Source organism: Schistocerca cancellata, unplaced genomic scaffold (assembly GCF_023864275.1).
Source record: "Schistocerca cancellata isolate TAMUIC-IGC-003103 unplaced genomic scaffold, iqSchCanc2.1 HiC_scaffold_411, whole genome shotgun sequence".
Classification (NCBI taxonomy): Eukaryota; Metazoa; Arthropoda; class Insecta; order Orthoptera; family Acrididae; genus Schistocerca; species Schistocerca cancellata.
The window spans coordinates 309,643-330,813 of NW_026046428.1; the positions used below are offsets into that span (position 1 = coordinate 309,643).

General features: G+C 53.7%; 47 non-coding genes across 47 annotated transcripts; 38 read left to right on the plus strand and 9 right to left on the minus strand.

Moving 5' to 3' along the window:
• Nucleotides 1-569: 569 nt before the first annotated feature.
• Trnam-cau (transfer RNA methionine (anticodon CAU)) lies at nt 570-642 on the plus strand. The gene has a single exon. It is a non-coding gene; the product is annotated as a tRNA-Met (tRNA).
• Nucleotides 643-964: 322 nt separating this feature from the next.
• Trnae-uuc (transfer RNA glutamic acid (anticodon UUC)) lies at nt 965-1,036 on the plus strand. The gene has a single exon. It is a non-coding gene; the product is annotated as a tRNA-Glu (tRNA).
• A 296-nt stretch (nt 1,037-1,332) lies between these two features.
• Trnak-uuu (transfer RNA lysine (anticodon UUU)) lies at nt 1,333-1,405 on the plus strand. Its single transcript has one exon. It is a non-coding gene; the product is annotated as a tRNA-Lys (tRNA).
• Nucleotides 1,406-1,544: 139 nt separating this feature from the next.
• On the plus strand, nt 1,545-1,626 carry Trnas-aga (transfer RNA serine (anticodon AGA)). The gene has a single exon. It is a non-coding gene; the product is annotated as a tRNA-Ser (tRNA).
• A 276-nt stretch (nt 1,627-1,902) lies between these two features.
• Trnag-ucc (transfer RNA glycine (anticodon UCC)) lies at nt 1,903-1,974 on the minus strand. The gene has a single exon. It is a non-coding gene; the product is annotated as a tRNA-Gly (tRNA).
• An 815-nt stretch (nt 1,975-2,789) lies between these two features.
• Trnam-cau (transfer RNA methionine (anticodon CAU)) lies at nt 2,790-2,862 on the plus strand. The gene has a single exon. It is a non-coding gene; the product is annotated as a tRNA-Met (tRNA).
• Nucleotides 2,863-3,184: 322 nt separating this feature from the next.
• Nucleotides 3,185-3,256, plus strand: Trnae-uuc (transfer RNA glutamic acid (anticodon UUC)). The gene has a single exon. It is a non-coding gene; the product is annotated as a tRNA-Glu (tRNA).
• Nucleotides 3,257-3,552: 296 nt separating this feature from the next.
• On the plus strand, nt 3,553-3,625 carry Trnak-uuu (transfer RNA lysine (anticodon UUU)). The gene has a single exon. It is a non-coding gene; the product is annotated as a tRNA-Lys (tRNA).
• A 139-nt stretch (nt 3,626-3,764) lies between these two features.
• On the plus strand, nt 3,765-3,846 carry Trnas-aga (transfer RNA serine (anticodon AGA)). The gene has a single exon. It is a non-coding gene; the product is annotated as a tRNA-Ser (tRNA).
• A 276-nt stretch (nt 3,847-4,122) lies between these two features.
• Trnag-ucc (transfer RNA glycine (anticodon UCC)) lies at nt 4,123-4,194 on the minus strand. The gene has a single exon. It is a non-coding gene; the product is annotated as a tRNA-Gly (tRNA).
• An 815-nt stretch (nt 4,195-5,009) lies between these two features.
• On the plus strand, nt 5,010-5,082 carry Trnam-cau (transfer RNA methionine (anticodon CAU)). Its single transcript has one exon. It is a non-coding gene; the product is annotated as a tRNA-Met (tRNA).
• A 322-nt stretch (nt 5,083-5,404) lies between these two features.
• On the plus strand, nt 5,405-5,476 carry Trnae-uuc (transfer RNA glutamic acid (anticodon UUC)). The gene has a single exon. It is a non-coding gene; the product is annotated as a tRNA-Glu (tRNA).
• Nucleotides 5,477-5,772: 296 nt separating this feature from the next.
• Nucleotides 5,773-5,845, plus strand: Trnak-uuu (transfer RNA lysine (anticodon UUU)). The gene has a single exon. It is a non-coding gene; the product is annotated as a tRNA-Lys (tRNA).
• A 139-nt stretch (nt 5,846-5,984) lies between these two features.
• On the plus strand, nt 5,985-6,066 carry Trnas-aga (transfer RNA serine (anticodon AGA)). The gene has a single exon. It is a non-coding gene; the product is annotated as a tRNA-Ser (tRNA).
• A 276-nt stretch (nt 6,067-6,342) lies between these two features.
• On the minus strand, nt 6,343-6,414 carry Trnag-ucc (transfer RNA glycine (anticodon UCC)). The gene has a single exon. It is a non-coding gene; the product is annotated as a tRNA-Gly (tRNA).
• An 815-nt stretch (nt 6,415-7,229) lies between these two features.
• On the plus strand, nt 7,230-7,302 carry Trnam-cau (transfer RNA methionine (anticodon CAU)). The gene has a single exon. It is a non-coding gene; the product is annotated as a tRNA-Met (tRNA).
• A 322-nt stretch (nt 7,303-7,624) lies between these two features.
• Nucleotides 7,625-7,696, plus strand: Trnae-uuc (transfer RNA glutamic acid (anticodon UUC)). The gene has a single exon. It is a non-coding gene; the product is annotated as a tRNA-Glu (tRNA).
• A 296-nt stretch (nt 7,697-7,992) lies between these two features.
• Nucleotides 7,993-8,065, plus strand: Trnak-uuu (transfer RNA lysine (anticodon UUU)). The gene has a single exon. It is a non-coding gene; the product is annotated as a tRNA-Lys (tRNA).
• A 139-nt stretch (nt 8,066-8,204) lies between these two features.
• On the plus strand, nt 8,205-8,286 carry Trnas-aga (transfer RNA serine (anticodon AGA)). Its single transcript has one exon. It is a non-coding gene; the product is annotated as a tRNA-Ser (tRNA).
• A 276-nt stretch (nt 8,287-8,562) lies between these two features.
• On the minus strand, nt 8,563-8,634 carry Trnag-ucc (transfer RNA glycine (anticodon UCC)). The gene has a single exon. It is a non-coding gene; the product is annotated as a tRNA-Gly (tRNA).
• An 815-nt stretch (nt 8,635-9,449) lies between these two features.
• Trnam-cau (transfer RNA methionine (anticodon CAU)) lies at nt 9,450-9,522 on the plus strand. Its single transcript has one exon. It is a non-coding gene; the product is annotated as a tRNA-Met (tRNA).
• A 322-nt stretch (nt 9,523-9,844) lies between these two features.
• On the plus strand, nt 9,845-9,916 carry Trnae-uuc (transfer RNA glutamic acid (anticodon UUC)). Its single transcript has one exon. It is a non-coding gene; the product is annotated as a tRNA-Glu (tRNA).
• A 296-nt stretch (nt 9,917-10,212) lies between these two features.
• Trnak-uuu (transfer RNA lysine (anticodon UUU)) lies at nt 10,213-10,285 on the plus strand. Its single transcript has one exon. It is a non-coding gene; the product is annotated as a tRNA-Lys (tRNA).
• A 139-nt stretch (nt 10,286-10,424) lies between these two features.
• On the plus strand, nt 10,425-10,506 carry Trnas-aga (transfer RNA serine (anticodon AGA)). Its single transcript has one exon. It is a non-coding gene; the product is annotated as a tRNA-Ser (tRNA).
• Nucleotides 10,507-10,782: 276 nt separating this feature from the next.
• Trnag-ucc (transfer RNA glycine (anticodon UCC)) lies at nt 10,783-10,854 on the minus strand. The gene has a single exon. It is a non-coding gene; the product is annotated as a tRNA-Gly (tRNA).
• An 815-nt stretch (nt 10,855-11,669) lies between these two features.
• On the plus strand, nt 11,670-11,742 carry Trnam-cau (transfer RNA methionine (anticodon CAU)). Its single transcript has one exon. It is a non-coding gene; the product is annotated as a tRNA-Met (tRNA).
• A 322-nt stretch (nt 11,743-12,064) lies between these two features.
• On the plus strand, nt 12,065-12,136 carry Trnae-uuc (transfer RNA glutamic acid (anticodon UUC)). The gene has a single exon. It is a non-coding gene; the product is annotated as a tRNA-Glu (tRNA).
• Nucleotides 12,137-12,432: 296 nt separating this feature from the next.
• On the plus strand, nt 12,433-12,505 carry Trnak-uuu (transfer RNA lysine (anticodon UUU)). The gene has a single exon. It is a non-coding gene; the product is annotated as a tRNA-Lys (tRNA).
• A 139-nt stretch (nt 12,506-12,644) lies between these two features.
• On the plus strand, nt 12,645-12,726 carry Trnas-aga (transfer RNA serine (anticodon AGA)). The gene has a single exon. It is a non-coding gene; the product is annotated as a tRNA-Ser (tRNA).
• A 276-nt stretch (nt 12,727-13,002) lies between these two features.
• Nucleotides 13,003-13,074, minus strand: Trnag-ucc (transfer RNA glycine (anticodon UCC)). The gene has a single exon. It is a non-coding gene; the product is annotated as a tRNA-Gly (tRNA).
• An 815-nt stretch (nt 13,075-13,889) lies between these two features.
• On the plus strand, nt 13,890-13,962 carry Trnam-cau (transfer RNA methionine (anticodon CAU)). Its single transcript has one exon. It is a non-coding gene; the product is annotated as a tRNA-Met (tRNA).
• A 322-nt stretch (nt 13,963-14,284) lies between these two features.
• On the plus strand, nt 14,285-14,356 carry Trnae-uuc (transfer RNA glutamic acid (anticodon UUC)). The gene has a single exon. It is a non-coding gene; the product is annotated as a tRNA-Glu (tRNA).
• A 296-nt stretch (nt 14,357-14,652) lies between these two features.
• On the plus strand, nt 14,653-14,725 carry Trnak-uuu (transfer RNA lysine (anticodon UUU)). Its single transcript has one exon. It is a non-coding gene; the product is annotated as a tRNA-Lys (tRNA).
• A 139-nt stretch (nt 14,726-14,864) lies between these two features.
• On the plus strand, nt 14,865-14,946 carry Trnas-aga (transfer RNA serine (anticodon AGA)). Its single transcript has one exon. It is a non-coding gene; the product is annotated as a tRNA-Ser (tRNA).
• A 276-nt stretch (nt 14,947-15,222) lies between these two features.
• Nucleotides 15,223-15,294, minus strand: Trnag-ucc (transfer RNA glycine (anticodon UCC)). Its single transcript has one exon. It is a non-coding gene; the product is annotated as a tRNA-Gly (tRNA).
• Nucleotides 15,295-16,109: 815 nt separating this feature from the next.
• Nucleotides 16,110-16,182, plus strand: Trnam-cau (transfer RNA methionine (anticodon CAU)). Its single transcript has one exon. It is a non-coding gene; the product is annotated as a tRNA-Met (tRNA).
• A 322-nt stretch (nt 16,183-16,504) lies between these two features.
• Nucleotides 16,505-16,576, plus strand: Trnae-uuc (transfer RNA glutamic acid (anticodon UUC)). Its single transcript has one exon. It is a non-coding gene; the product is annotated as a tRNA-Glu (tRNA).
• Nucleotides 16,577-16,872: 296 nt separating this feature from the next.
• On the plus strand, nt 16,873-16,945 carry Trnak-uuu (transfer RNA lysine (anticodon UUU)). The gene has a single exon. It is a non-coding gene; the product is annotated as a tRNA-Lys (tRNA).
• Nucleotides 16,946-17,084: 139 nt separating this feature from the next.
• Trnas-aga (transfer RNA serine (anticodon AGA)) lies at nt 17,085-17,166 on the plus strand. Its single transcript has one exon. It is a non-coding gene; the product is annotated as a tRNA-Ser (tRNA).
• A 276-nt stretch (nt 17,167-17,442) lies between these two features.
• Trnag-ucc (transfer RNA glycine (anticodon UCC)) lies at nt 17,443-17,514 on the minus strand. Its single transcript has one exon. It is a non-coding gene; the product is annotated as a tRNA-Gly (tRNA).
• An 815-nt stretch (nt 17,515-18,329) lies between these two features.
• Nucleotides 18,330-18,402, plus strand: Trnam-cau (transfer RNA methionine (anticodon CAU)). The gene has a single exon. It is a non-coding gene; the product is annotated as a tRNA-Met (tRNA).
• A 322-nt stretch (nt 18,403-18,724) lies between these two features.
• Trnae-uuc (transfer RNA glutamic acid (anticodon UUC)) lies at nt 18,725-18,796 on the plus strand. The gene has a single exon. It is a non-coding gene; the product is annotated as a tRNA-Glu (tRNA).
• A 296-nt stretch (nt 18,797-19,092) lies between these two features.
• Nucleotides 19,093-19,165, plus strand: Trnak-uuu (transfer RNA lysine (anticodon UUU)). The gene has a single exon. It is a non-coding gene; the product is annotated as a tRNA-Lys (tRNA).
• A 139-nt stretch (nt 19,166-19,304) lies between these two features.
• Nucleotides 19,305-19,386, plus strand: Trnas-aga (transfer RNA serine (anticodon AGA)). The gene has a single exon. It is a non-coding gene; the product is annotated as a tRNA-Ser (tRNA).
• A 276-nt stretch (nt 19,387-19,662) lies between these two features.
• Trnag-ucc (transfer RNA glycine (anticodon UCC)) lies at nt 19,663-19,734 on the minus strand. The gene has a single exon. It is a non-coding gene; the product is annotated as a tRNA-Gly (tRNA).
• Nucleotides 19,735-20,549: 815 nt separating this feature from the next.
• Trnam-cau (transfer RNA methionine (anticodon CAU)) lies at nt 20,550-20,622 on the plus strand. The gene has a single exon. It is a non-coding gene; the product is annotated as a tRNA-Met (tRNA).
• Nucleotides 20,623-20,944: 322 nt separating this feature from the next.
• Trnae-uuc (transfer RNA glutamic acid (anticodon UUC)) lies at nt 20,945-21,016 on the plus strand. Its single transcript has one exon. It is a non-coding gene; the product is annotated as a tRNA-Glu (tRNA).
• The last annotated feature ends 155 nt before the right edge of the window (nt 21,017-21,171 follow it).

The window sequence follows — 21,171 nt, forward strand, 5'->3', positions numbered from 1 at the left end:
CCGACGTCGCTGGGTGGCAATCCCACTTTCCCTGCAGACAGCTGCTCGGGAATATGCTCGGGAAGCACGGACGTCATCGGACGTCCGCCCCCAACAAATGCAACTAACAAAATGAGAACAACAACTAAAAAAGTGGTAGGTTGTTCGACTACCACGCGGGCGGCCCGGCTTCGATTCCCGGCCGATGCATCGTTTTGCTGTTCTCGCTATAGTGCTGCCGCGCCGATTGCTCGCTTGAGGTGCGCCAGCCTCAGGAATGTATAGCAGGATTCGCTGTGAGAAGAACCAAACATGCAGCACGCAAGAGACCCTACTTGGACGGCCGCGTGCTGTTACTGAACTCCAGCGTCGGCCTGGCCCTACAGGCCGCTGTGTTCAGGTGCCGCAAGGGCGATGTACTGTAACCTCAGGCAGTGCTGCTTTCCGTCGTTAAAAAAGCTGCGGCAGCAGTTTACTCTAGCAAGTCGGGAAAGCACGCGTAGCGACACAACAGATTCCTGAGAAAGCGCAAACTGTCTATCTCTAATATGTGAGACTTACCAAGATTCCTGGGATGATGGTTGCAACGAGCCTCGGTAGCGCAGTAGGTAGCGCGTAAGTCTCATAATCTTAAGGTCGTGAGTTCGATCCTCACCCGGGGCATTTAATTTGCTGTACATCACGGCTGAATTAACGGCGTTGCTATTGCTAGCGAACGAACTTAATTGTCGTTTGTTATCCACAAGGAGTCCACGCCTCAGCGTCACAATGTTTACTTCCAATTATGGCAAGGTACAACTTTGATCATTCTCCTCCCCTGTTATGAGTGAAATATGATGCAAACAGCAATGAATAGACAGTTTCGAGCTGTGCGCCATGCCAGTCTGCACGCGCAAAAATGCTCGCAAACAGAGAACAACACTGAGTCCGGATTGAGCACGAAATGCGAGAAGAGAGGGAGTAAATCTCACGTTTCTCGAGCAAATCCGGTGTGGTCTAGTGGCTAGGATACCTGGCTTTCACCCAGGAGGCCCGGGTTCGATTCCCGGTACCGGAAGGGAAGTTTTTGCGCACACGACCCTCCATCTTTTGGCCTTCCAACCTTCGTTTGTCGCCCTCCTTCCGGAGCTTCAACCGAACGTAATCGGGGGAAGCAGGCACAGGATGCAATTACTGTCAGCACCGGGATAAAGGGAGAAGAGGCACTGGTCCGCTGTTGGGGTGCTACCAGCGTCAGTGGGAAGTCGGTGAAGTCGCCAGTTGCGCCAGAAGCCAGCAATTACCGTAGTACGCCTACACACGCGTTCCAGTTATTCACATTGCTTGCAGTCGCTCCATGCACAACAAGCGTGAGCCCGGATAGCTCAGTCGGTAGAGCATTAGGCTTTTAACCTAAGTGTCCAGGGTTCGAATCCCTGTTCGGGCGAAGATTTTAACGCTTCCGTAATGGCTCGTCTCGTAGCGCTGGTAGCCCTGCCGTAATCAGTGCACCGAGTTCGTTTCCTGTCAACATTCTGCGCAGACCGGTTGCATTTTTCACGATTCGAGGGAAGCTTTAGCTACGAGCAGTCGTGGCCGAGTGGTTAAGGCGTCTGACTAGAAATCAGATTCCCTGTGGGAGCGTAGGTTCGAGTCCTACCGACTGCGTCGGTTTTTTTATTTTTTGTTTCAGAAGAGAGAGCAGAAAATTTCGCAGTTTGCCTGTCGTTTTGGTACCTCGCTACACCTCACCTCTCACAGTCGTTTATAGCGCCTGTCCTTTTGATAAGGGCGAATTCCAAGCGTCAGCTTTCGCGCCAGCCGAGCAAAGTCGGGACAAGTCGGGACATACTACAGGATGGCCTGCGTGGAGCGACGACGGAAAGAAAACGTTAATTCAACAGCACGTGGCTCACATACTCATACGCATAGATTTGCGCCCGTTGCGGTGGCCGGGAATCGAACGCGGCTCAACTGCTCGGAAGGCAACTATGCTCACCATTACACTACCACCGCACAGCCGCTGCTCGCAACGCCGCGCTGTGTCGGCTTCCCGCCCGCCGGCAGTGGCCCACGGTGATAGTAGCTGTAGACGCTTTACGAGGTAGGAGGGTGCATTCGGGCAGCGCCTCCACGCACGCTGCGTCTTTGGGCAAGGCTCGTCGCCGCGGCCGCAACGTTACTCACACAATAGTGACGAGCGGTCGCTTTGAGGCAGTGTAGTGGGGGACTCCGCGTGTGTAGCACTTTTTTCGGTTGTATCCGACGTCGCTGGGTGGCAATCCCACTTTCCCTGCAGACAGCTGCTCGGGAATATGCTCGGGAAGCACGGACGTCATCGGACGTCCGCCCCCAACAAATGCAACTAACAAAATGAGAACAACAACTAAAAAAGTGGTAGGTTGTTCGACTACCACGCGGGCGGCCCGGCTTCGATTCCCGGCCGATGCATCGTTTTGCTGTTCTCGCTATAGTGCTGCCGCGCCGATTGCTCGCTTGAGGTGCGCCAGCCTCAGGAATGTATAGCAGGATTCGCTGTGAGAAGAACCAAACATGCAGCACGCAAGAGACCCTACTTGGACGGCCGCGTGCTGTTACTGAACTCCAGCGTCGGCCTGGCCCTACAGGCCGCTGTGTTCAGGTGCCGCAAGGGCGATGTACTGTAACCTCAGGCAGTGCTGCTTTCCGTCGTTAAAAAAGCTGCGGCAGCAGTTTACTCTAGCAAGTCGGGAAAGCACGCGTAGCGACACAACAGATTCCTGAGAAAGCGCAAACTGTCTATCTCTAATATGTGAGACTTACCAAGATTCCTGGGATGATGGTTGCAACGAGCCTCGGTAGCGCAGTAGGTAGCGCGTAAGTCTCATAATCTTAAGGTCGTGAGTTCGATCCTCACCCGGGGCATTTAATTTGCTGTACATCACGGCTGAATTAACGGCGTTGCTATTGCTAGCGAACGAACTTAATTGTCGTTTGTTATCCACAAGGAGTCCACGCCTCAGCGTCACAATGTTTACTTCCAATTATGGCAAGGTACAACTTTGATCATTCTCCTCCCCTGTTATGAGTGAAATATGATGCAAACAGCAATGAATAGACAGTTTCGAGCTGTGCGCCATGCCAGTCTGCACGCGCAAAAATGCTCGCAAACAGAGAACAACACTGAGTCCGGATTGAGCACGAAATGCGAGAAGAGAGGGAGTAAATCTCACGTTTCTCGAGCAAATCCGGTGTGGTCTAGTGGCTAGGATACCTGGCTTTCACCCAGGAGGCCCGGGTTCGATTCCCGGTACCGGAAGGGAAGTTTTTGCGCACACGACCCTCCATCTTTTGGCCTTCCAACCTTCGTTTGTCGCCCTCCTTCCGGAGCTTCAACCGAACGTAATCGGGGGAAGCAGGCACAGGATGCAATTACTGTCAGCACCGGGATAAAGGGAGAAGAGGCACTGGTCCGCTGTTGGGGTGCTACCAGCGTCAGTGGGAAGTCGGTGAAGTCGCCAGTTGCGCCAGAAGCCAGCAATTACCGTAGTACGCCTACACACGCGTTCCAGTTATTCACATTGCTTGCAGTCGCTCCATGCACAACAAGCGTGAGCCCGGATAGCTCAGTCGGTAGAGCATTAGGCTTTTAACCTAAGTGTCCAGGGTTCGAATCCCTGTTCGGGCGAAGATTTTAACGCTTCCGTAATGGCTCGTCTCGTAGCGCTGGTAGCCCTGCCGTAATCAGTGCACCGAGTTCGTTTCCTGTCAACATTCTGCGCAGACCGGTTGCATTTTTCACGATTCGAGGGAAGCTTTAGCTACGAGCAGTCGTGGCCGAGTGGTTAAGGCGTCTGACTAGAAATCAGATTCCCTGTGGGAGCGTAGGTTCGAGTCCTACCGACTGCGTCGGTTTTTTTATTTTTTGTTTCAGAAGAGAGAGCAGAAAATTTCGCAGTTTGCCTGTCGTTTTGGTACCTCGCTACACCTCACCTCTCACAGTCGTTTATAGCGCCTGTCCTTTTGATAAGGGCGAAATCCAAGCGTCAGCTTTCGCGTCAGCCGAGCAAAGTCGGGACAAGTCGGGACATACTACAGGATGGCCTGCGTGGAGCGACGACGGAAAGAAAACGTTAATTCAACAGCACGTGGCTCACATACTCATACGCATAGATTTGCGCCCGTTGCGGTGGCCGGGAATCGAACGCGGCTCAACTGCTCGGAAGGCAACTATGCTCACCATTACACTACCACCGCACAGCCGCTGCTCGCAACGCCGCGCTGTGTCGGCTTCCCGCCCGCCGGCAGTGGCCCACGGTGATAGTAGCTGTAGACGCTTTACGAGGTAGGAGGGTGCATTCGGGCAGCGCCTCCACGCACGCTGCGTCTTTGGGCAAGGCTCGTCGCCGCGGCCGCAACGTTACTCACACAATAGTGACGAGCGGTCGCTTTGAGGCAGTGTAGTGGGGGACTCCGCGTGTGTAGCACTTTTTTCGGTTGTATCCGACGTCGCTGGGTGGCAATCCCACTTTCCCTGCAGACAGCTGCTCGGGAATATGCTCGGGAAGCACGGACGTCATCGGACGTCCGCCCCCAACAAATGCAACTAACAAAATGAGAACAACAACTAAAAAAGTGGTAGGTTGTTCGACTACCACGCGGGCGGCCCGGCTTCGATTCCCGGCCGATGCATCGTTTTGCTGTTCTCGCTATAGTGCTGCCGCGCCGATTGCTCGCTTGAGGTGCGCCAGCCTCAGGAATGTATAGCAGGATTCGCTGTGAGAAGAACCAAACATGCAGCACGCAAGAGACCCTACTTGGACGGCCGCGTGCTGTTACTGAACTCCAGCGTCGGCCTGGCCCTACAGGCCGCTGTGTTCAGGTGCCGCAAGGGCGATGTACTGTAACCTCAGGCAGTGCTGCTTTCCGTCGTTAAAAAAGCTGCGGCAGCAGTTTACTCTAGCAAGTCGGGAAAGCACGCGTAGCGACACAACAGATTCCTGAGAAAGCGCAAACTGTCTATCTCTAATATGTGAGACTTACCAAGATTCCTGGGATGATGGTTGCAACGAGCCTCGGTAGCGCAGTAGGTAGCGCGTAAGTCTCATAATCTTAAGGTCGTGAGTTCGATCCTCACCCGGGGCATTTAATTTGCTGTACATCACGGCTGAATTAACGGCGTTGCTATTGCTAGCGAACGAACTTAATTGTCGTTTGTTATCCACAAGGAGTCCACGCCTCAGCGTCACAATGTTTACTTCCAATTATGGCAAGGTACAACTTTGATCATTCTCCTCCCCTGTTATGAGTGAAATATGATGCAAACAGCAATGAATAGACAGTTTCGAGCTGTGCGCCATGCCAGTCTGCACGCGCAAAAATGCTCGCAAACAGAGAACAACACTGAGTCCGGATTGAGCACGAAATGCGAGAAGAGAGGGAGTAAATCTCACGTTTCTCGAGCAAATCCGGTGTGGTCTAGTGGCTAGGATACCTGGCTTTCACCCAGGAGGCCCGGGTTCGATTCCCGGTACCGGAAGGGAAGTTTTTGCGCACACGACCCTCCATCTTTTGGCCTTCCAACCTTCGTTTGTCGCCCTCCTTCCGGAGCTTCAACCGAACGTAATCGGGGGAAGCAGGCACAGGATGCAATTACTGTCAGCACCGGGATAAAGGGAGAAGAGGCACTGGTCCGCTGTTGGGGTGCTACCAGCGTCAGTGGGAAGTCGGTGAAGTCGCCAGTTGCGCCAGAAGCCAGCAATTACCGTAGTACGCCTACACACGCGTTCCAGTTATTCACATTGCTTGCAGTCGCTCCATGCACAACAAGCGTGAGCCCGGATAGCTCAGTCGGTAGAGCATTAGGCTTTTAACCTAAGTGTCCAGGGTTCGAATCCCTGTTCGGGCGAAGATTTTAACGCTTCCGTAATGGCTCGTCTCGTAGCGCTGGTAGCCCTGCCGTAATCAGTGCACCGAGTTCGTTTCCTGTCAACATTCTGCGCAGACCGGTTGCATTTTTCACGATTCGAGGGAAGCTTTAGCTACGAGCAGTCGTGGCCGAGTGGTTAAGGCGTCTGACTAGAAATCAGATTCCCTGTGGGAGCGTAGGTTCGAGTCCTACCGACTGCGTCGGTTTTTTTATTTTTTGTTTCAGAAGAGAGAGCAGAAAATTTCGCAGTTTGCCTGTCGTTTTGGTACCTCGCTACACCTCACCTCTCACAGTCGTTTATAGCGCCTGTCCTTTTGATAAGGGCGAATTCCAAGCGTCAGCTTTCGCGTCAGCCGAGCAAAGTCGGGACAAGTCGGGACATACTACAGGATGGCCTGCGTGGAGCGACGACGGAAAGAAAACGTTAATTCAACAGCACGTGGCTCACATACTCATACGCATAGATTTGCGCCCGTTGCGGTGGCCGGGAATCGAACGCGGCTCAACTGCTCGGAAGGCAACTATGCTCACCATTACACTACCACCGCACAGCCGCTGCTCGCAACGCCGCGCTGTGTCGGCTTCCCGCCCGCCGGCAGTGGCCCACGGTGATAGTAGCTGTAGACGCTTTACGAGGTAGGAGGGTGCATTCGGGCAGCGCCTCCACGCACGCTGCGTCTTTGGGCAAGGCTCGTCGCCGCGGCCGCAACGTTACTCACACAATAGTGACGAGCGGTCGCTTTGAGGCAGTGTAGTGGGGGACTCCGCGTGTGTAGCACTTTTTTCGGTTGTATCCGACGTCGCTGGGTGGCAATCCCACTTTCCCTGCAGACAGCTGCTCGGGAATATGCTCGGGAAGCACGGACGTCATCGGACGTCCGCCCCCAACAAATGCAACTAACAAAATGAGAACAACAACTAAAAAAGTGGTAGGTTGTTCGACTACCACGCGGGCGGCCCGGCTTCGATTCCCGGCCGATGCATCGTTTTGCTGTTCTCGCTATAGTGCTGCCGCGCCGATTGCTCGCTTGAGGTGCGCCAGCCTCAGGAATGTATAGCAGGATTCGCTGTGAGAAGAACCAAACATGCAGCACGCAAGAGACCCTACTTGGACGGCCGCGTGCTGTTACTGAACTCCAGCGTCGGCCTGGCCCTACAGGCCGCTGTGTTCAGGTGCCGCAAGGGCGATGTACTGTAACCTCAGGCAGTGCTGCTTTCCGTCGTTAAAAAAGCTGCGGCAGCAGTTTACTCTAGCAAGTCGGGAAAGCACGCGTAGCGACACAACAGATTCCTGAGAAAGCGCAAACTGTCTATCTCTAATATGTGAGACTTACCAAGATTCCTGGGATGATGGTTGCAACGAGCCTCGGTAGCGCAGTAGGTAGCGCGTAAGTCTCATAATCTTAAGGTCGTGAGTTCGATCCTCACCCGGGGCATTTAATTTGCTGTACATCACGGCTGAATTAACGGCGTTGCTATTGCTAGCGAACGAACTTAATTGTCGTTTGTTATCCACAAGGAGTCCACGCCTCAGCGTCACAATGTTTACTTCCAATTATGGCAAGGTACAACTTTGATCATTCTCCTCCCCTGTTATGAGTGAAATATGATGCAAACAGCAATGAATAGACAGTTTCGAGCTGTGCGCCATGCCAGTCTGCACGCGCAAAAATGCTCGCAAACAGAGAACAACGCTGAGTCCGGATTGAGCACGAAATGCGAGAAGAGAGGGAGTAAATCTCACGTTTCTCGAGCAAATCCGGTGTGGTCTAGTGGCTAGGATACCTGGCTTTCACCCAGGAGGCCCGGGTTCGATTCCCGGTACCGGAAGGGAAGTTTTTGCGCACACGACCCTCCATCTTTTGGCCTTCCAACCTTCGTTTGTCGCCCTCCTTCCGGAGCTTCAACCGAACGTAATCGGGGGAAGCAGGCACAGGATGCAATTACTGTCAGCACCGGGATAAAGGGAGAAGAGGCACTGGTCCGCTGTTGGGGTGCTACCAGCGTCAGTGGGAAGTCGGTGAAGTCGCCAGTTGCGCCAGAAGCCAGCAATTACCGTAGTACGCCTACACACGCGTTCCAGTTATTCACATTGCTTGCAGTCGCTCCATGCACAACAAGCGTGAGCCCGGATAGCTCAGTCGGTAGAGCATTAGGCTTTTAACCTAAGTGTCCAGGGTTCGAATCCCTGTTCGGGCGAAGATTTTAACGCTTCCGTAATGGCTCGTCTCGTAGCGCTGGTAGCCCTGCCGTAATCAGTGCACCGAGTTCGTTTCCTGTCAACATTCTGCGCAGACCGGTTTCATTTTTCACGATTCGAGGGAAGCTTTAGCTACGAGCAGTCGTGGCCGAGTGGTTAAGGCGTCTGACTAGAAATCAGATTCCCTGTGGGAGCGTAGGTTCGAGTCCTACCGACTGCGTCGGTTTTTTTATTTTTTGTTTCAGAAGAGAGAGCAGAAAATTTCGCAGTTTGCCTGTCGTTTTGGTACCTCGCTACACCTCACCTCTCACAGTCGTTTATAGCGCCTGTCCTTTTGATAAGGGCGAATTCCAAGCGTCAGCTTTCGCGCCAGCCGAGCAAAGTCGGGACAAGTCGGGACATACTACAGGATGGCCTGCGTGGAGCGACGACGGAAAGAAAACGTTAATTCAACAGCACGTGGCTCACATACTCATACGCATAGATTTGCGCCCGTTGCGGTGGCCGGGAATCGAACGCGGCTCAACTGCTCGGAAGGCAACTATGCTCACCATTACACTACCACCGCACAGCCGCTGCTCGCAACGCCGCGCTGTGTCGGCTTCCCGCCCGCCGGCAGTGGCCCACGGTGATAGTAGCTGTAGACGCTTTACGAGGTAGGAGGGTGCATTCGGGCAGCGCCTCCACGCACGCTGCGTCTTTGGGCAAGGCTCGTCGCCGCGGCCGCAACGTTACTCACACAATAGTGACGAGCGGTCGCTTTGAGGCAGTGTAGTGGGGGACTCCGCGTGTGTAGCACTTTTTTCGGTTGTATCCGACGTCGCTGGGTGGCAATCCCACTTTCCCTGCAGACAGCTGCTCGGGAATATGCTCGGGAAGCACGGACGTCATCGGACGTCCGCCCCCAACAAATGCAACTAACAAAATGAGAACAACAACTAAAAAAGTGGTAGGTTGTTCGACTACCACGCGGGCGGCCCGGCTTCGATTCCCGGCCGATGCATCGTTTTGCTGTTCTCGCTATAGTGCTGCCGCGCCGATTGCTCGCTTGAGGTGCGCCAGCCTCAGGAATGTATAGCAGGATTCGCTGTGAGAAGAACCAAACATGCAGCACGCAAGAGACCCTACTTGGACGGCCGCGTGCTGTTACTGAACTCCAGCGTCGGCCTGGCCCTACAGGCCGCTGTGTTCAGGTGCCGCAAGGGCGATGTACTGTAACCTCAGGCAGTGCTGCTTTCCGTCGTTAAAAAAGCTGCGGCAGCAGTTTACTCTAGCAAGTCGGGAAAGCACGCGTAGCGACACAACAGATTCCTGAGAAAGCGCAAACTGTCTATCTCTAATATGTGAGACTTACCAAGATTCCTGGGATGATGGTTGCAACGAGCCTCGGTAGCGCAGTAGGTAGCGCGTAAGTCTCATAATCTTAAGGTCGTGAGTTCGATCCTCACCCGGGGCATTTAATTTGCTGTACATCACGGCTGAATTAACGGCGTTGCTATTGCTAGCGAACGAACTTAATTGTCGTTTGTTATCCACAAGGAGTCCACGCCTCAGCGTCACAATGTTTACTTCCAATTATGGCAAGGTACAACTTTGATCATTCTCCTCCCCTGTTATGAGTGAAATATGATGCAAACAGCAATGAATAGACAGTTTCGAGCTGTGCGCCATGCCAGTCTGCACGCGCAAAAATGCTCGCAAACAGAGAACAACACTGAGTCCGGATTGAGCACGAAATGCGAGAAGAGAGGGAGTAAATCTCACGTTTCTCGAGCAAATCCGGTGTGGTCTAGTGGCTAGGATACCTGGCTTTCACCCAGGAGGCCCGGGTTCGATTCCCGGTACCGGAAGGGAAGTTTTTGCGCACACGACCCTCCATCTTTTGGCCTTCCAACCTTCGTTTGTCGCCCTCCTTCCGGAGCTTCAACCGAACGTAATCGGGGGAAGCAGGCACAGGATGCAATTACTGTCAGCACCGGGATAAAGGGAGAAGAGGCACTGGTCCGCTGTTGGGGTGCTACCAGCGTCAGTGGGAAGTCGGTGAAGTCGCCAGTTGCGCCAGAAGCCAGCAATTACCGTAGTACGCCTACACACGCGTTCCAGTTATTCACATTGCTTGCAGTCGCTCCATGCACAACAAGCGTGAGCCCGGATAGCTCAGTCGGTAGAGCATTAGGCTTTTAACCTAAGTGTCCAGGGTTCGAATCCCTGTTCGGGCGAAGATTTTAACGCTTCCGTAATGGCTCGTCTCGTAGCGCTGGTAGCCCTGCCGTAATCAGTGCACCGAGTTCGTTTCCTGTCAACATTCTGCGCAGACCGGTTGCATTTTTCACGATTCGAGGGAAGCTTTAGCTACGAGCAGTCGTGGCCGAGTGGTTAAGGCGTCTGACTAGAAATCAGATTCCCTGTGGGAGCGTAGGTTCGAGTCCTACCGACTGCGTCGGTTTTTTTATTTTTTGTTTCAGAAGAGAGAGCAGAAAATTTCGCAGTTTGCCTGTCGTTTTGGTACCTCGCTACACCTCACCTCTCACAGTCGTTTATAGCGCCTGTCCTTTTGATAAGGGCGAATTCCAAGCGTCAGCTTTCGCGCCAGCCGAGCAAAGTCGGGACAAGTCGGGACATACTACAGGATGGCCTGCGTGGAGCGACGACGGAAAGAAAACGTTAATTCAACAGCACGTGGCTCACATACTCATACGCATAGATTTGCGCCCGTTGCGGTGGCCGGGAATCGAACGCGGCTCAACTGCTCGGAAGGCAACTATGCTCACCATTACACTACCACCGCACAGCCGCTGCTCGCAACGCCGCGCTGTGTCGGCTTCCCGCCCGCCGGCAGTGGCCCACGGTGATAGTAGCTGTAGACGCTTTACGAGGTAGGAGGGTGCATTCGGGCAGCGCCTCCACGCACGCTGCGTCTTTGGGCAAGGCTCGTCGCCGCGGCCGCAACGTTACTCACACAATAGTGACGAGCGGTCGCTTTGAGGCAGTGTAGTGGGGGACTCCGCGTGTGTAGCACTTTTTTCGGTTGTATCCGACGTCGCTGGGTGGCAATCCCACTTTCCCTGCAGACAGCTGCTCGGGAATATGCTCGGGAAGCACGGACGTCATCGGACGTCCGCCCCCAACAAATGCAACTAACAAAATGAGAACAACAACTAAAAAAGTGGTAGGTTGTTCGACTACCACGCGGGCGGCCCGGCTTCGATTCCCGGCCGATGCATCGTTTTGCTGTTCTCGCTATAGTGCTGCCGCGCCGATTGCTCGCTTGAGGTGCGCCAGCCTCAGGAATGTATAGCAGGATTCGCTGTGAGAAGAACCAAACATGCAGCACGCAAGAGACCCTACTTGGACGGCCGCGTGCTGTTACTGAACTCCAGCGTCGGCCTGGCCCTACAGGCCGCTGTGTTCAGGTGCCGCAAGGGCGATGTACTGTAACCTCAGGCAGTGCTGCTTTCCGTCGTTAAAAAAGCTGCGGCAGCAGTTTACTCTAGCAAGTCGGGAAAGCACGCGTAGCGACACAACAGATTCCTGAGAAAGCGCAAACTGTCTATCTCTAATATGTGAGACTTACCAAGATTCCTGGGATGATGGTTGCAACGAGCCTCGGTAGCGCAGTAGGTAGCGCGTAAGTCTCATAATCTTAAGGTCGTGAGTTCGATCCTCACCCGGGGCATTTAATTTGCTGTACATCACGGCTGAATTAACGGCGTTGCTATTGCTAGCGAACGAACTTAATTGTCGTTTGTTATCCACAAGGAGTCCACGCCTCAGCGTCACAATGTTTACTTCCAATTATGGCAAGGTACAACTTTGATCATTCTCCTCCCCTGTTATGAGTGAAATATGATGCAAACAGCAATGAATAGACAGTTTCGAGCTGTGCGCCATGCCAGTCTGCACGCGCAAAAATGCTCGCAAACAGAGAACAACACTGAGTCCGGATTGAGCACGAAATGCGAGAAGAGAGGGAGTAAATCTCACGTTTCTCGAGCAAATCCGGTGTGGTCTAGTGGCTAGGATACCTGGCTTTCACCCAGGAGGCCCGGGTTCGATTCCCGGTACCGGAAGGGAAGTTCTTGCTCACACGACCCTCCATCTTTTGGCCTTCCAACCTTCGTTTGTCGCCCTCCTTCCGGAGCTTCAACCGAACGTAATCGGGGGAAGCAGGCACAGGATGCAATTACTGTCAGCACCGGGATAAAGGGAGAAGAGGCACTGGTCCGCTGTTGGGGTGCTACCAGCGTCAGTGGGAAGTCGGTGAAGTCGCCAGTTGCGCCAGAAGCCAGCAATTACCGTAGTACGCCTACACACGCCTTCCAGTTATTCACATTGCTTGCAGTCGCTCCATGCACAACAAGCGTGAGCCCGGATAGCTCAGTCGGTAGAGCATTAGGCTTTTAACCTAAGTGTCCAGGGTTCGAATCCCTGTTCGGGCGAAGATTTTAACGCTTCCGTAATGGCTCGTCTCGTAGCGCTGGTAGCCCTGCCGTAATCAGTGCACCGAGTTCGTTTCCTGTCAACATTCTGCGCAGACCGGTTGCATTTTTCACGATTCGAGGGAAGCTTTAGCTACGAGCAGTCGTGGCCGAGTGGTTAAGGCGTCTGACTAGAAATCAGATTCCCTGTGGGAGCGTAGGTTCGAGTCCTACCGACTGCGTCGGTTTTTTTATTTTTTGTTTCAGAAGAGAGAGCAGAAAATTTCGCAGTTTGCCTGTCGTTTTGGTACCTCGCTACACCTCACCTCTCACAGTCGTTTATAGCGCCTGTCCTTTTGATAAGGGCGAATTCCAAGCGTCAGCTTTCGCGCCAGCCGAGCAAAGTCGGGACAAGTCGGGACATACTACAGGATGGCCTGCGTGGAGCGACGACGGAAAGAAAACGTTAATTCAACAGCACGTGGCTCACATACTCATACGCATAGATTTGCGCCCGTTGCGGTGGCCGGGAATCGAACGCGGCTCAACTGCTCGGAAGGCAACTATGCTCACCATTACACTACCACCGCACAGCCGCTGCTCGCAACGCCGCGCTGTGTCGGCTTCCCGCCCGCCGGCAGTGGCCCACGGTGATAGTAGCTGTAGACGCTTTACGAGGTAGGAGGGTGCATTCGGGCAGCGCCTCCACGCACGCTGCGTCTTTGGGCAAGGCTCGTCGCCGCGGCCGCAACGTTACTCACACAATAGTGACGAGCGGTCGCTTTGAGGCAGTGTAGTGGGGGACTCCGCGTGTGTAGCACTTTTTTCGGTTGTATCCGACGTCGCTGGGTGGCAATCCCACTTTCCCTGCAGACAGCTGCTCGGGAATATGCTCGGGAAGCACGGACGTCATCGGACGTCCGCCCCCAACAAATGCAACTAACAAAATGAGAACAACAACTAAAAAAGTGGTAGGTTGTTCGACTACCACGCGGGCGGCCCGGCTTCGATTCCCGGCCGATGCATCGTTTTGCTGTTCTCGCTATAGTGCTGCCGCGCCGATTGCTCGCTTGAGGTGCGCCAGCCTCAGGAATGTATAGCAGGATTCGCTGTGAGAAGAACCAAACATGCAGCACGCAAGAGACCCTACTTGGACGGCCGCGTGCTGTTACTGAACTCCAGCGTCGGCCTGGCCCTACAGGCCGCTGTGTTCAGGTGCCGCAAGGGCGATGTACTGTAACCTCAGGCAGTGCTGCTTTCCGTCGTTAAAAAAGCTGCGGCAGCAGTTTACTCTAGCAAGTCGGGAAAGCACGCGTAGCGACACAACAGATTCCTGAGAAAGCGCAAACTGTCTATCTCTAATATGTGAGACTTACCAAGATTCCTGGGATGATGGTTGCAACGAGCCTCGGTAGCGCAGTAGGTAGCGCGTAAGTCTCATAATCTTAAGGTCGTGAGTTCGATCCTCACCCGGGGCATTTAATTTGCTGTACATCACGGCTGAATTAACGGCGTTGCTATTGCTAGCGAACGAACTTAATTGTCGTTTGTTATCCACAAGGAGTCCACGCCTCAGCGTCACAATGTTTACTTCCAATTATGGCAAGGTACAACTTTGATCATTCTCCTCCCCTGTTATGAGTGAAATATGATGCAAACAGCAATGAATAGACAGTTTCGAGCTGTGCGCCATGCCAGTCTGCACGCGCAAAAATGCTCGCAAACAGAGAACAACACTGAGTCCGGATTGAGCACGAAATGCGAGAAGAGAGGGAGTAAATCTCACGTTTCTCGAGCAAATCCGGTGTGGTCTAGTGGCTAGGATACCTGGCTTTCACCCAGGAGGCCCGGGTTCGATTCCCGGTACCGGAAGGGAAGTTTTTGCGCACACGACCCTCCATCTTTTGGCCTTCCAACCTTCGTTTGTCGCCCTCCTTCCGGAGCTTCAACCGAACGTAATCGGGGGAAGCAGGCACAGGATGCAATTACTGTCAGCACCGGGATAAAGGGAGAAGAGGCACTGGTCCGCTGTTGGGGTGCTACCAGCGTCAGTGGGAAGTCGGTGAAGTCGCCAGTTGCGCCAGAAGCCAGCAATTACCGTAGTACGCCTACACACGCGTTCCAGTTATTCACATTGCTTGCAGTCGCTCCATGCACAACAAGCGTGAGCCCGGATAGCTCAGTCGGTAGAGCATTAGGCTTTTAACCTAAGTGTCCAGGGTTCGAATCCCTGTTCGGGCGAAGATTTTAACGCTTCCGTAATGGCTCGTCTCGTAGCGCTGGTAGCCCTGCCGTAATCAGTGCACCGAGTTCGTTTCCTGTCAACATTCTGCGCAGACCGGTTCCATTTTTCACGATTCGAGGGAAGCTTTAGCTACGAGCAGTCGTGGCCGAGTGGTTAAGGCGTCTGACTAGAAATCAGATTCCCTGTGGGAGCGTAGGTTCGAGTCCTACCGACTGCGTCGGTTTTTTTATTTTTTGTTTCAGAAGAGAGAGCAGAAAATTTCGCAGTTTGCCTGTCGTTTTGGTACCTCGCTACACCTCACCTCTCACAGTCGTTTATAGCGCCTGTCCTTTTGATAAGGGCGAATTCCAAGCGTCAGCTTTCGCGCCAGCCGAGCAAAGTCGGGACAAGTCGGGACATACTACAGGATGGCCTGCGTGGAGCGACGACGGAAAGAAAACGTTAATTCAACAGCACGTGGCTCACATACTCATACGCATAGATTTGCGCCCGTTGCGGTGGCCGGGAATCGAACGCGGCTCAACTGCTCGGAAGGCAACTATGCTCACCATTACACTACCACCGCACAGCCGCTGCTCGCAACGCCGCGCTGTGTCGGCTTCCCGCCCGCCGGCAGTGGCCCACGGTGATAGTAGCTGTAGACGCTTTACGAGGTAGGAGGGTGCATTCGGGCAGCGCCTCCACGCACGCTGCATCTTTGGGCAAGGCTCGTCGCCGCGGCCGCAACGTTACTCACACAATAGTGACGAGCGGTCGCTTTGAGGCAGTGTAGTGGGGGACTCCGCGTGTGTAGCACTTTTTTCGGTTGTATCCGACGTCGCTGGGTGGCAATCCCACTTTCCCTGCAGACAGCTGCTCGGGAATATGCTCGGGAAGCACGGACGTCATCGGACGTCCGCCCCCAACAAATGCAACTAACAAAATGAGAACAACAACTAAAAAAGTGGTAGGTTGTTCGACTACCACGCGGGCGGCCCGGCTTCGATTCCCGGCCGATGCATCGTTTTGCTGTTCTCGCTATAGTGCTGCCGCGCCGATTGCTCGCTTGAGGTGCGCCAGCCTCAGGAATGTATAGCAGGATTCGCTGTGAGAAGAACCAAACATGCAGCACGCAAGAGACCCTACTTGGACGGCCGCGTGCTGTTACTGAACTCCAGCGTCGGCCTGGCCCTACAGGCCGCTGTGTTCAGGTGCCGCAAGGGCGATGTACTGTAACCTCAGGCAGTGCTGCTTTCCGTCGTTAAAAAAGCTGCGGCAGCAGTTTACTCTAGCAAGTCGGGAAAGCACGCGTAGCGACACAACAGATTCCTGAGAAAGCGCAAACTGTCTATCTCTAATATGTGAGACTTACCAAGATTCCTGGGATGATGGTTGCAACGAGCCTCGGTAGCGCAGTAGGTAGCGCGTAAGTCTCATAATCTTAAGGTCGTGAGTTCGATCCTCACCCGGGGCATTTAATTTGCTGTACATCACGGCTGAATTAACGGCGTTGCTATTGCTAGCGAACGAACTTAATTGTCGTTTGTTATCCACAAGGAGTCCACGCCTCAGCGTCACAATGTTTACTTCCAATTATGGCAAGGTACAACTTTGATCATTCTCCTCCCCTGTTATGAGTGAAATATGATGCAAACAGCAATGAATAGACAGTTTCGAGCTGTGCGCCATGCCAGTCTGCACGCGCAAAAATGCTCGCAAACAGAGAACAACACTGAGTCCGGATTGAGCACGAAATGCGAGAAGAGAGGGAGTAAATCTCACGTTTCTCGAGCAAATCCGGTGTGGTCTAGTGGCTAGGATACCTGGCTTTCACCCAGGAGGCCCGGGTTCGATTCCCGGTACCGGAAGGGAAGTTTTTGCGCACACGACCCTCCATCTTTTGGCCTTCCAACCTTCGTTTGTCGCCCTCCTTCCGGAGCTTCAACCGAACGTAATCGGGGGAAGCAGGCACAGGATGCAATTACTGTCAGCACCGGGATAAAGGGAGAAGAGGCACTGGTCCGCTGTTGGGGTGCTACCAGCGTCAGTGGGAAGTCGGTGAAGTCGCCAGTTGCGCCAGAAGCCAGCAATTACCGTAGTACGCCTACACACGCGTTCCAGTTATTCACATTGCTTGCAGTCGCTCCATGCACAACAAGCGTGAGCCCGGATAGCTCAGTCGGTAGAGCATTAGGCTTTTAACCTAAGTGTCCAGGGTTCGAATCCCTGTTCGGGCGAAGATTTTAACGCTTCCGTAATGGCTCGTCTCGTAGCGCTGGTAGCCCTGCCGTAATCAGTGCACCGAGTTCGTTTCCTGTCAACATTCTGCGCAGACCGGTTGCATTTTTCACGATTCGAGGGAAGCTTTAGCTACGAGCAGTCGTGGCCGAGTGGTTAAGGCGTCTGACTAGAAATCAGATTCCCTGTGGGAGCGTAGGTTCGAGTCCTACCGACTGCGTCGGTTTTTTTATTTTTTGTTTCAGAAGAGAGAGCAGAAAATTTCGCAGTTTGCCTGTCGTTTTGGTACCTCGCTACACCTCACCTCTCACAGTCGTTTATAGCGCCTGTCCTTTTGATAAGGGCGAATTCCAAGCGTCAGCTTTCGCGCCAGCCGAGCAAAGTCGGGACAAGTCGGGACATACTACAGGATGGCCTGCGTGGAGCGACGACGGAAAGAAAACGTTAATTCAACAGCACGTGGCTCACATACTCATACGCATAGATTTGCGCCCGTTGCGGTGGCCGGGAATCGAACGCGGCTCAACTGCTCGGAAGGCAACTATGCTCACCATTACACTACCACCGCACAGCCGCTGCTCGCAACGCCGCGCTGTGTCGGCTTCCCGCCCGCCGGCAGTGGCCCACGGTGATAGTAGCTGTAGACGCTTTACGAGGTAGGAGGGTGCATTCGGGCAGCGCCTCCACGCACGCTGCGTCTTTGGGCAAGGCTCGTCGCCGCGGCCGCAACGTTACTCACACAATAGTGACGAGCGGTCGCTTTGAGGCAGTGTAGTGGGGGACTCCGCGTGTGTAGCACTTTTTTCGGTTGTATCCGACGTCGCTGGGTGGCAATCCCACTTTCCCTGCAGACAGCTGCTCGGGAATATGCTCGGGAAGCACGGACGTCATCGGACGTCCGCCCCCAACAAATGCAACTAACAAAATGAGAACAACAACTAAAAAAGTGGTAGGTTGTTCGACTACCACGCGGGCGGCCCGGCTTCGATTCCCGGCCGATGCATCGTTTTGCTGTTCTCGCTATAGTGCTGCCGCGCCGATTGCTCGCTTGAGGTGCGCCAGCCTCAGGAATGTATAGCAGGATTCGCTGTGAGAAGAACCAAACATGCAGCACGCAAGAGACCCTACTTGGACGGCCGCGTGCTGTTACTGAACTCCAGCGTCGGCCTGGCCCTACAGGCCGCTGTGTTCAGGTGCCGCAAGGGCGATGTACTGTAACCTCAGGCAGTGCTGCTTTCCGTCGTTAAAAAAGCTGCGGCAGCAGTTTACTCTAGCAAGTCGGGAAAGCACGCGTAGCGACACAACAGATTCCTGAGAAAGCGCAAACTGTCTATCTCTAATATGTGAGACTTACCAAGATTCCTGGGATGATGGTTGCAACGAGCCTCGGTAGCGCAGTAGGTAGCGCGTAAGTCTCATAATCTTAAGGTCGTGAGTTCGATCCTCACCCGGGGCATTTAATTTGCTGTACATCACGGCTGAATTAACGGCGTTGCTATTGCTAGCGAACGAACTTAATTGTCGTTTGTTATCCACAAGGAGTCCACGCCTCAGCGTCACAATGTTTACTTCCAATTATGGCAAGGTACAACTTTGATCATTCTCCTCCCCTGTTATGAGTGAAATATGATGCAAACAGCAATGAATAGACAGTTTCGAGCTGTGCGCCATGCCAGTCTGCACGCGCAAAAATGCTCGCAAACAGAGAACAACACTGAGTCCGGATTGAGCACGAAATGCGAGAAGAGAGGGAGTAAATCTCACGTTTCTCGAGCAAATCCGGTGTGGTCTAGTGGCTAGGATACCTGGCTTTCACCCAGGAGGCCCGGGTTCGATTCCCGGTACCGGAAGGGAAGTTTTTGCGCACACGACCCTCCATCTTTTGGCCTTCCAACCTTCGTTTGTCGCCCTCCTTCCGGAGCTTCAACCGAACGTAATCGGGGGAAGCAGGCACAGGATGCAATTACTGTCAGCACCGGGATAAAGGGAGAAGAGGCACTGGTCCGCTGTTGGGGTGCTACCAGCGTCAGTGGGAAGTCGGTGAAGTCGCCAGTTGCGCCAGAAGCCAGCAATTACCGTAGTACGCCTACACACGCGTTCCAGTTATTCACATTGCTTGCAGTCGCTCCATGCACAACAAGCGTGAGCCCGGATAGCTCAGTCGGTAGAGCATTAGGCTTTTAACCTAAGTGTCCAGGGTTCGAATCCCTGTTCGGGCGAAGATTTTAACGCTTCCGTAATGGCTCGTCTCGTAGCGCTGGTAGCCCTGCCGTAATCAGTGCACCGAGTTCGTTTCCTGTCAACATTCTGCGCAGACCGGTTCCATTTTTCACGATTCGAGGGAAGCTTTAGCTACGAGCAGTCGTGGCCGAGTGGTTAAGGCGTCTGACTAGAAATCAGATTCCCTGTGGGAGCGTAGGTTCGAGTCCTACCGACTGCGTCGGTTTTTTTATTTTTTGTTTCAGAAGAGAGAGCAGAAAATTTCGCAGTTTGCCTGTCGTTTTGGTACCTCGCTACACCTCACCTCTCACAGTCGTTTATAGCGCCTGTCCTTTTGATAAGGGCGAATTCCAAGCGTCAGCTTTCGCGCCAGCCGAGCAAAGTCGGGACAAGTCGGGACATACTACAGGATGGCCTGCGTGGAGCGACGACGGAAAGAAAACGTTAATTCAACAGCACGTGGCTCACATACTCATACGCATAGATTTGCGCCCGTTGCGGTGGCCGGGAATCGAACGCGGCTCAACTGCTCGGAAGGCAACTATGCTCACCATTACACTACCACCGCACAGCCGCTGCTCGCAACGCCGCGCTGTGTCGGCTTCCCGCCCGCCGGCAGTGGCCCACGGTGATAGTAGCTGTAGACGCTTTACGAGGTAGGAGGGTGCATTCGGGCAGCGCCTCCACGCACGCTGCATCTTTGGGCAAGGCTCGTCGCCGCGGCCGCAACGTTACTCACACAATAGTGACGAGCGGTCGCTTTGAGGCAGTGTAGTGGGGGACTCCGCGTGTGTAGCACTTTTTTCGGTTGTATCCGACGTCGCTGGGTGGCAATCCCACTTTCCCTGCAGACAGCTGCTCGGGAATATGCTCGGGAAGCACGGACGTCATCGGACGTCCGCCCCCAACAAATGCAACTAACAAAATGAGAACAACAACTAAAAAAGTGGTAGGTTGTTCGACTACCACGCGGGCGGCCCGGCTTCGATTCCCGGCCGATGCATCGTTTTGCTGTTCTCGCTATAGTGCTGCCGCGCCGATTGCTCGCTTGAGGTGCGCCAGCCTCAGGAATGTATAGCAGGATTCGCTGTGAGAAGAACCAAACATGCAGCACGCAAGAGACCCTACTTGGACGGCCGCGTGCTGTTACTGAACTCCAGCGTCGGCCTGGCCCTACAGGCCGCTGTGTTCAGGTGCCGCAAGGGCGATGTACTGTAACCTCAGGCAGTGCTGCTTTCCGTCGTTAAAAAAGCTGCGGCAGCAGTTTACTCTAGCAAGTCGGGAAAGCACGCGTAGCGACACAACAGATTCCTGAGAAAGCGCAAACTGTCTATCTCTAATATGTGAGACTTACCAAGATTCCTGGGATGATGGTTGCAACGAGCCTCGGTAGCGCAGTAGGTAGCGCGTAAGTCTCATAATCTTAAGGTCGTGAGTTCGATCCTCACCCGGGGCATTTAATTTGCTGTACATCACGGCTGAATTAACGGCGTTGCTATTGCTAGCGAACGAACTTAATTGTCGTTTGTTATCCACAAGGAGTCCACGCCTCAGCGTCACAATGTTTACTTCCAATTATGGCAAGGTACAACTTTGATCATTCTCCTCCCCTGTTATGAGTGAAATATGATGCAAACAGCAATGAATAGACAGTTTCGAGCTGTGCGCCATGCCAGTCTGCACGCGCAAAAATGCTCGCAAACAGAGAACAACACTGAGTCCGGATTGAGCACGAAATGCGAGAAGAGAGGGAGTAAATCTCACGTTTCTCGAGCAAATCCGGTGTGGTCTAGTGGCTAGGATACCTGGCTTTCACCCAGGAGGCCCGGGTTCGATTCCCGGTACCGGAAGGGAAGTTTTTGCGCACACGACCCTCCATCTTTTGGCCTTCCAACCTTCGTTTGTCGCCCTCCTTCCGGAGCTTCAACCGAACGTAATCGGGGGAAGCAGGCACAGGATGCAATTACTGTCAGCACCGGGATAAAGGGAGAAGAGGCACTGGTCC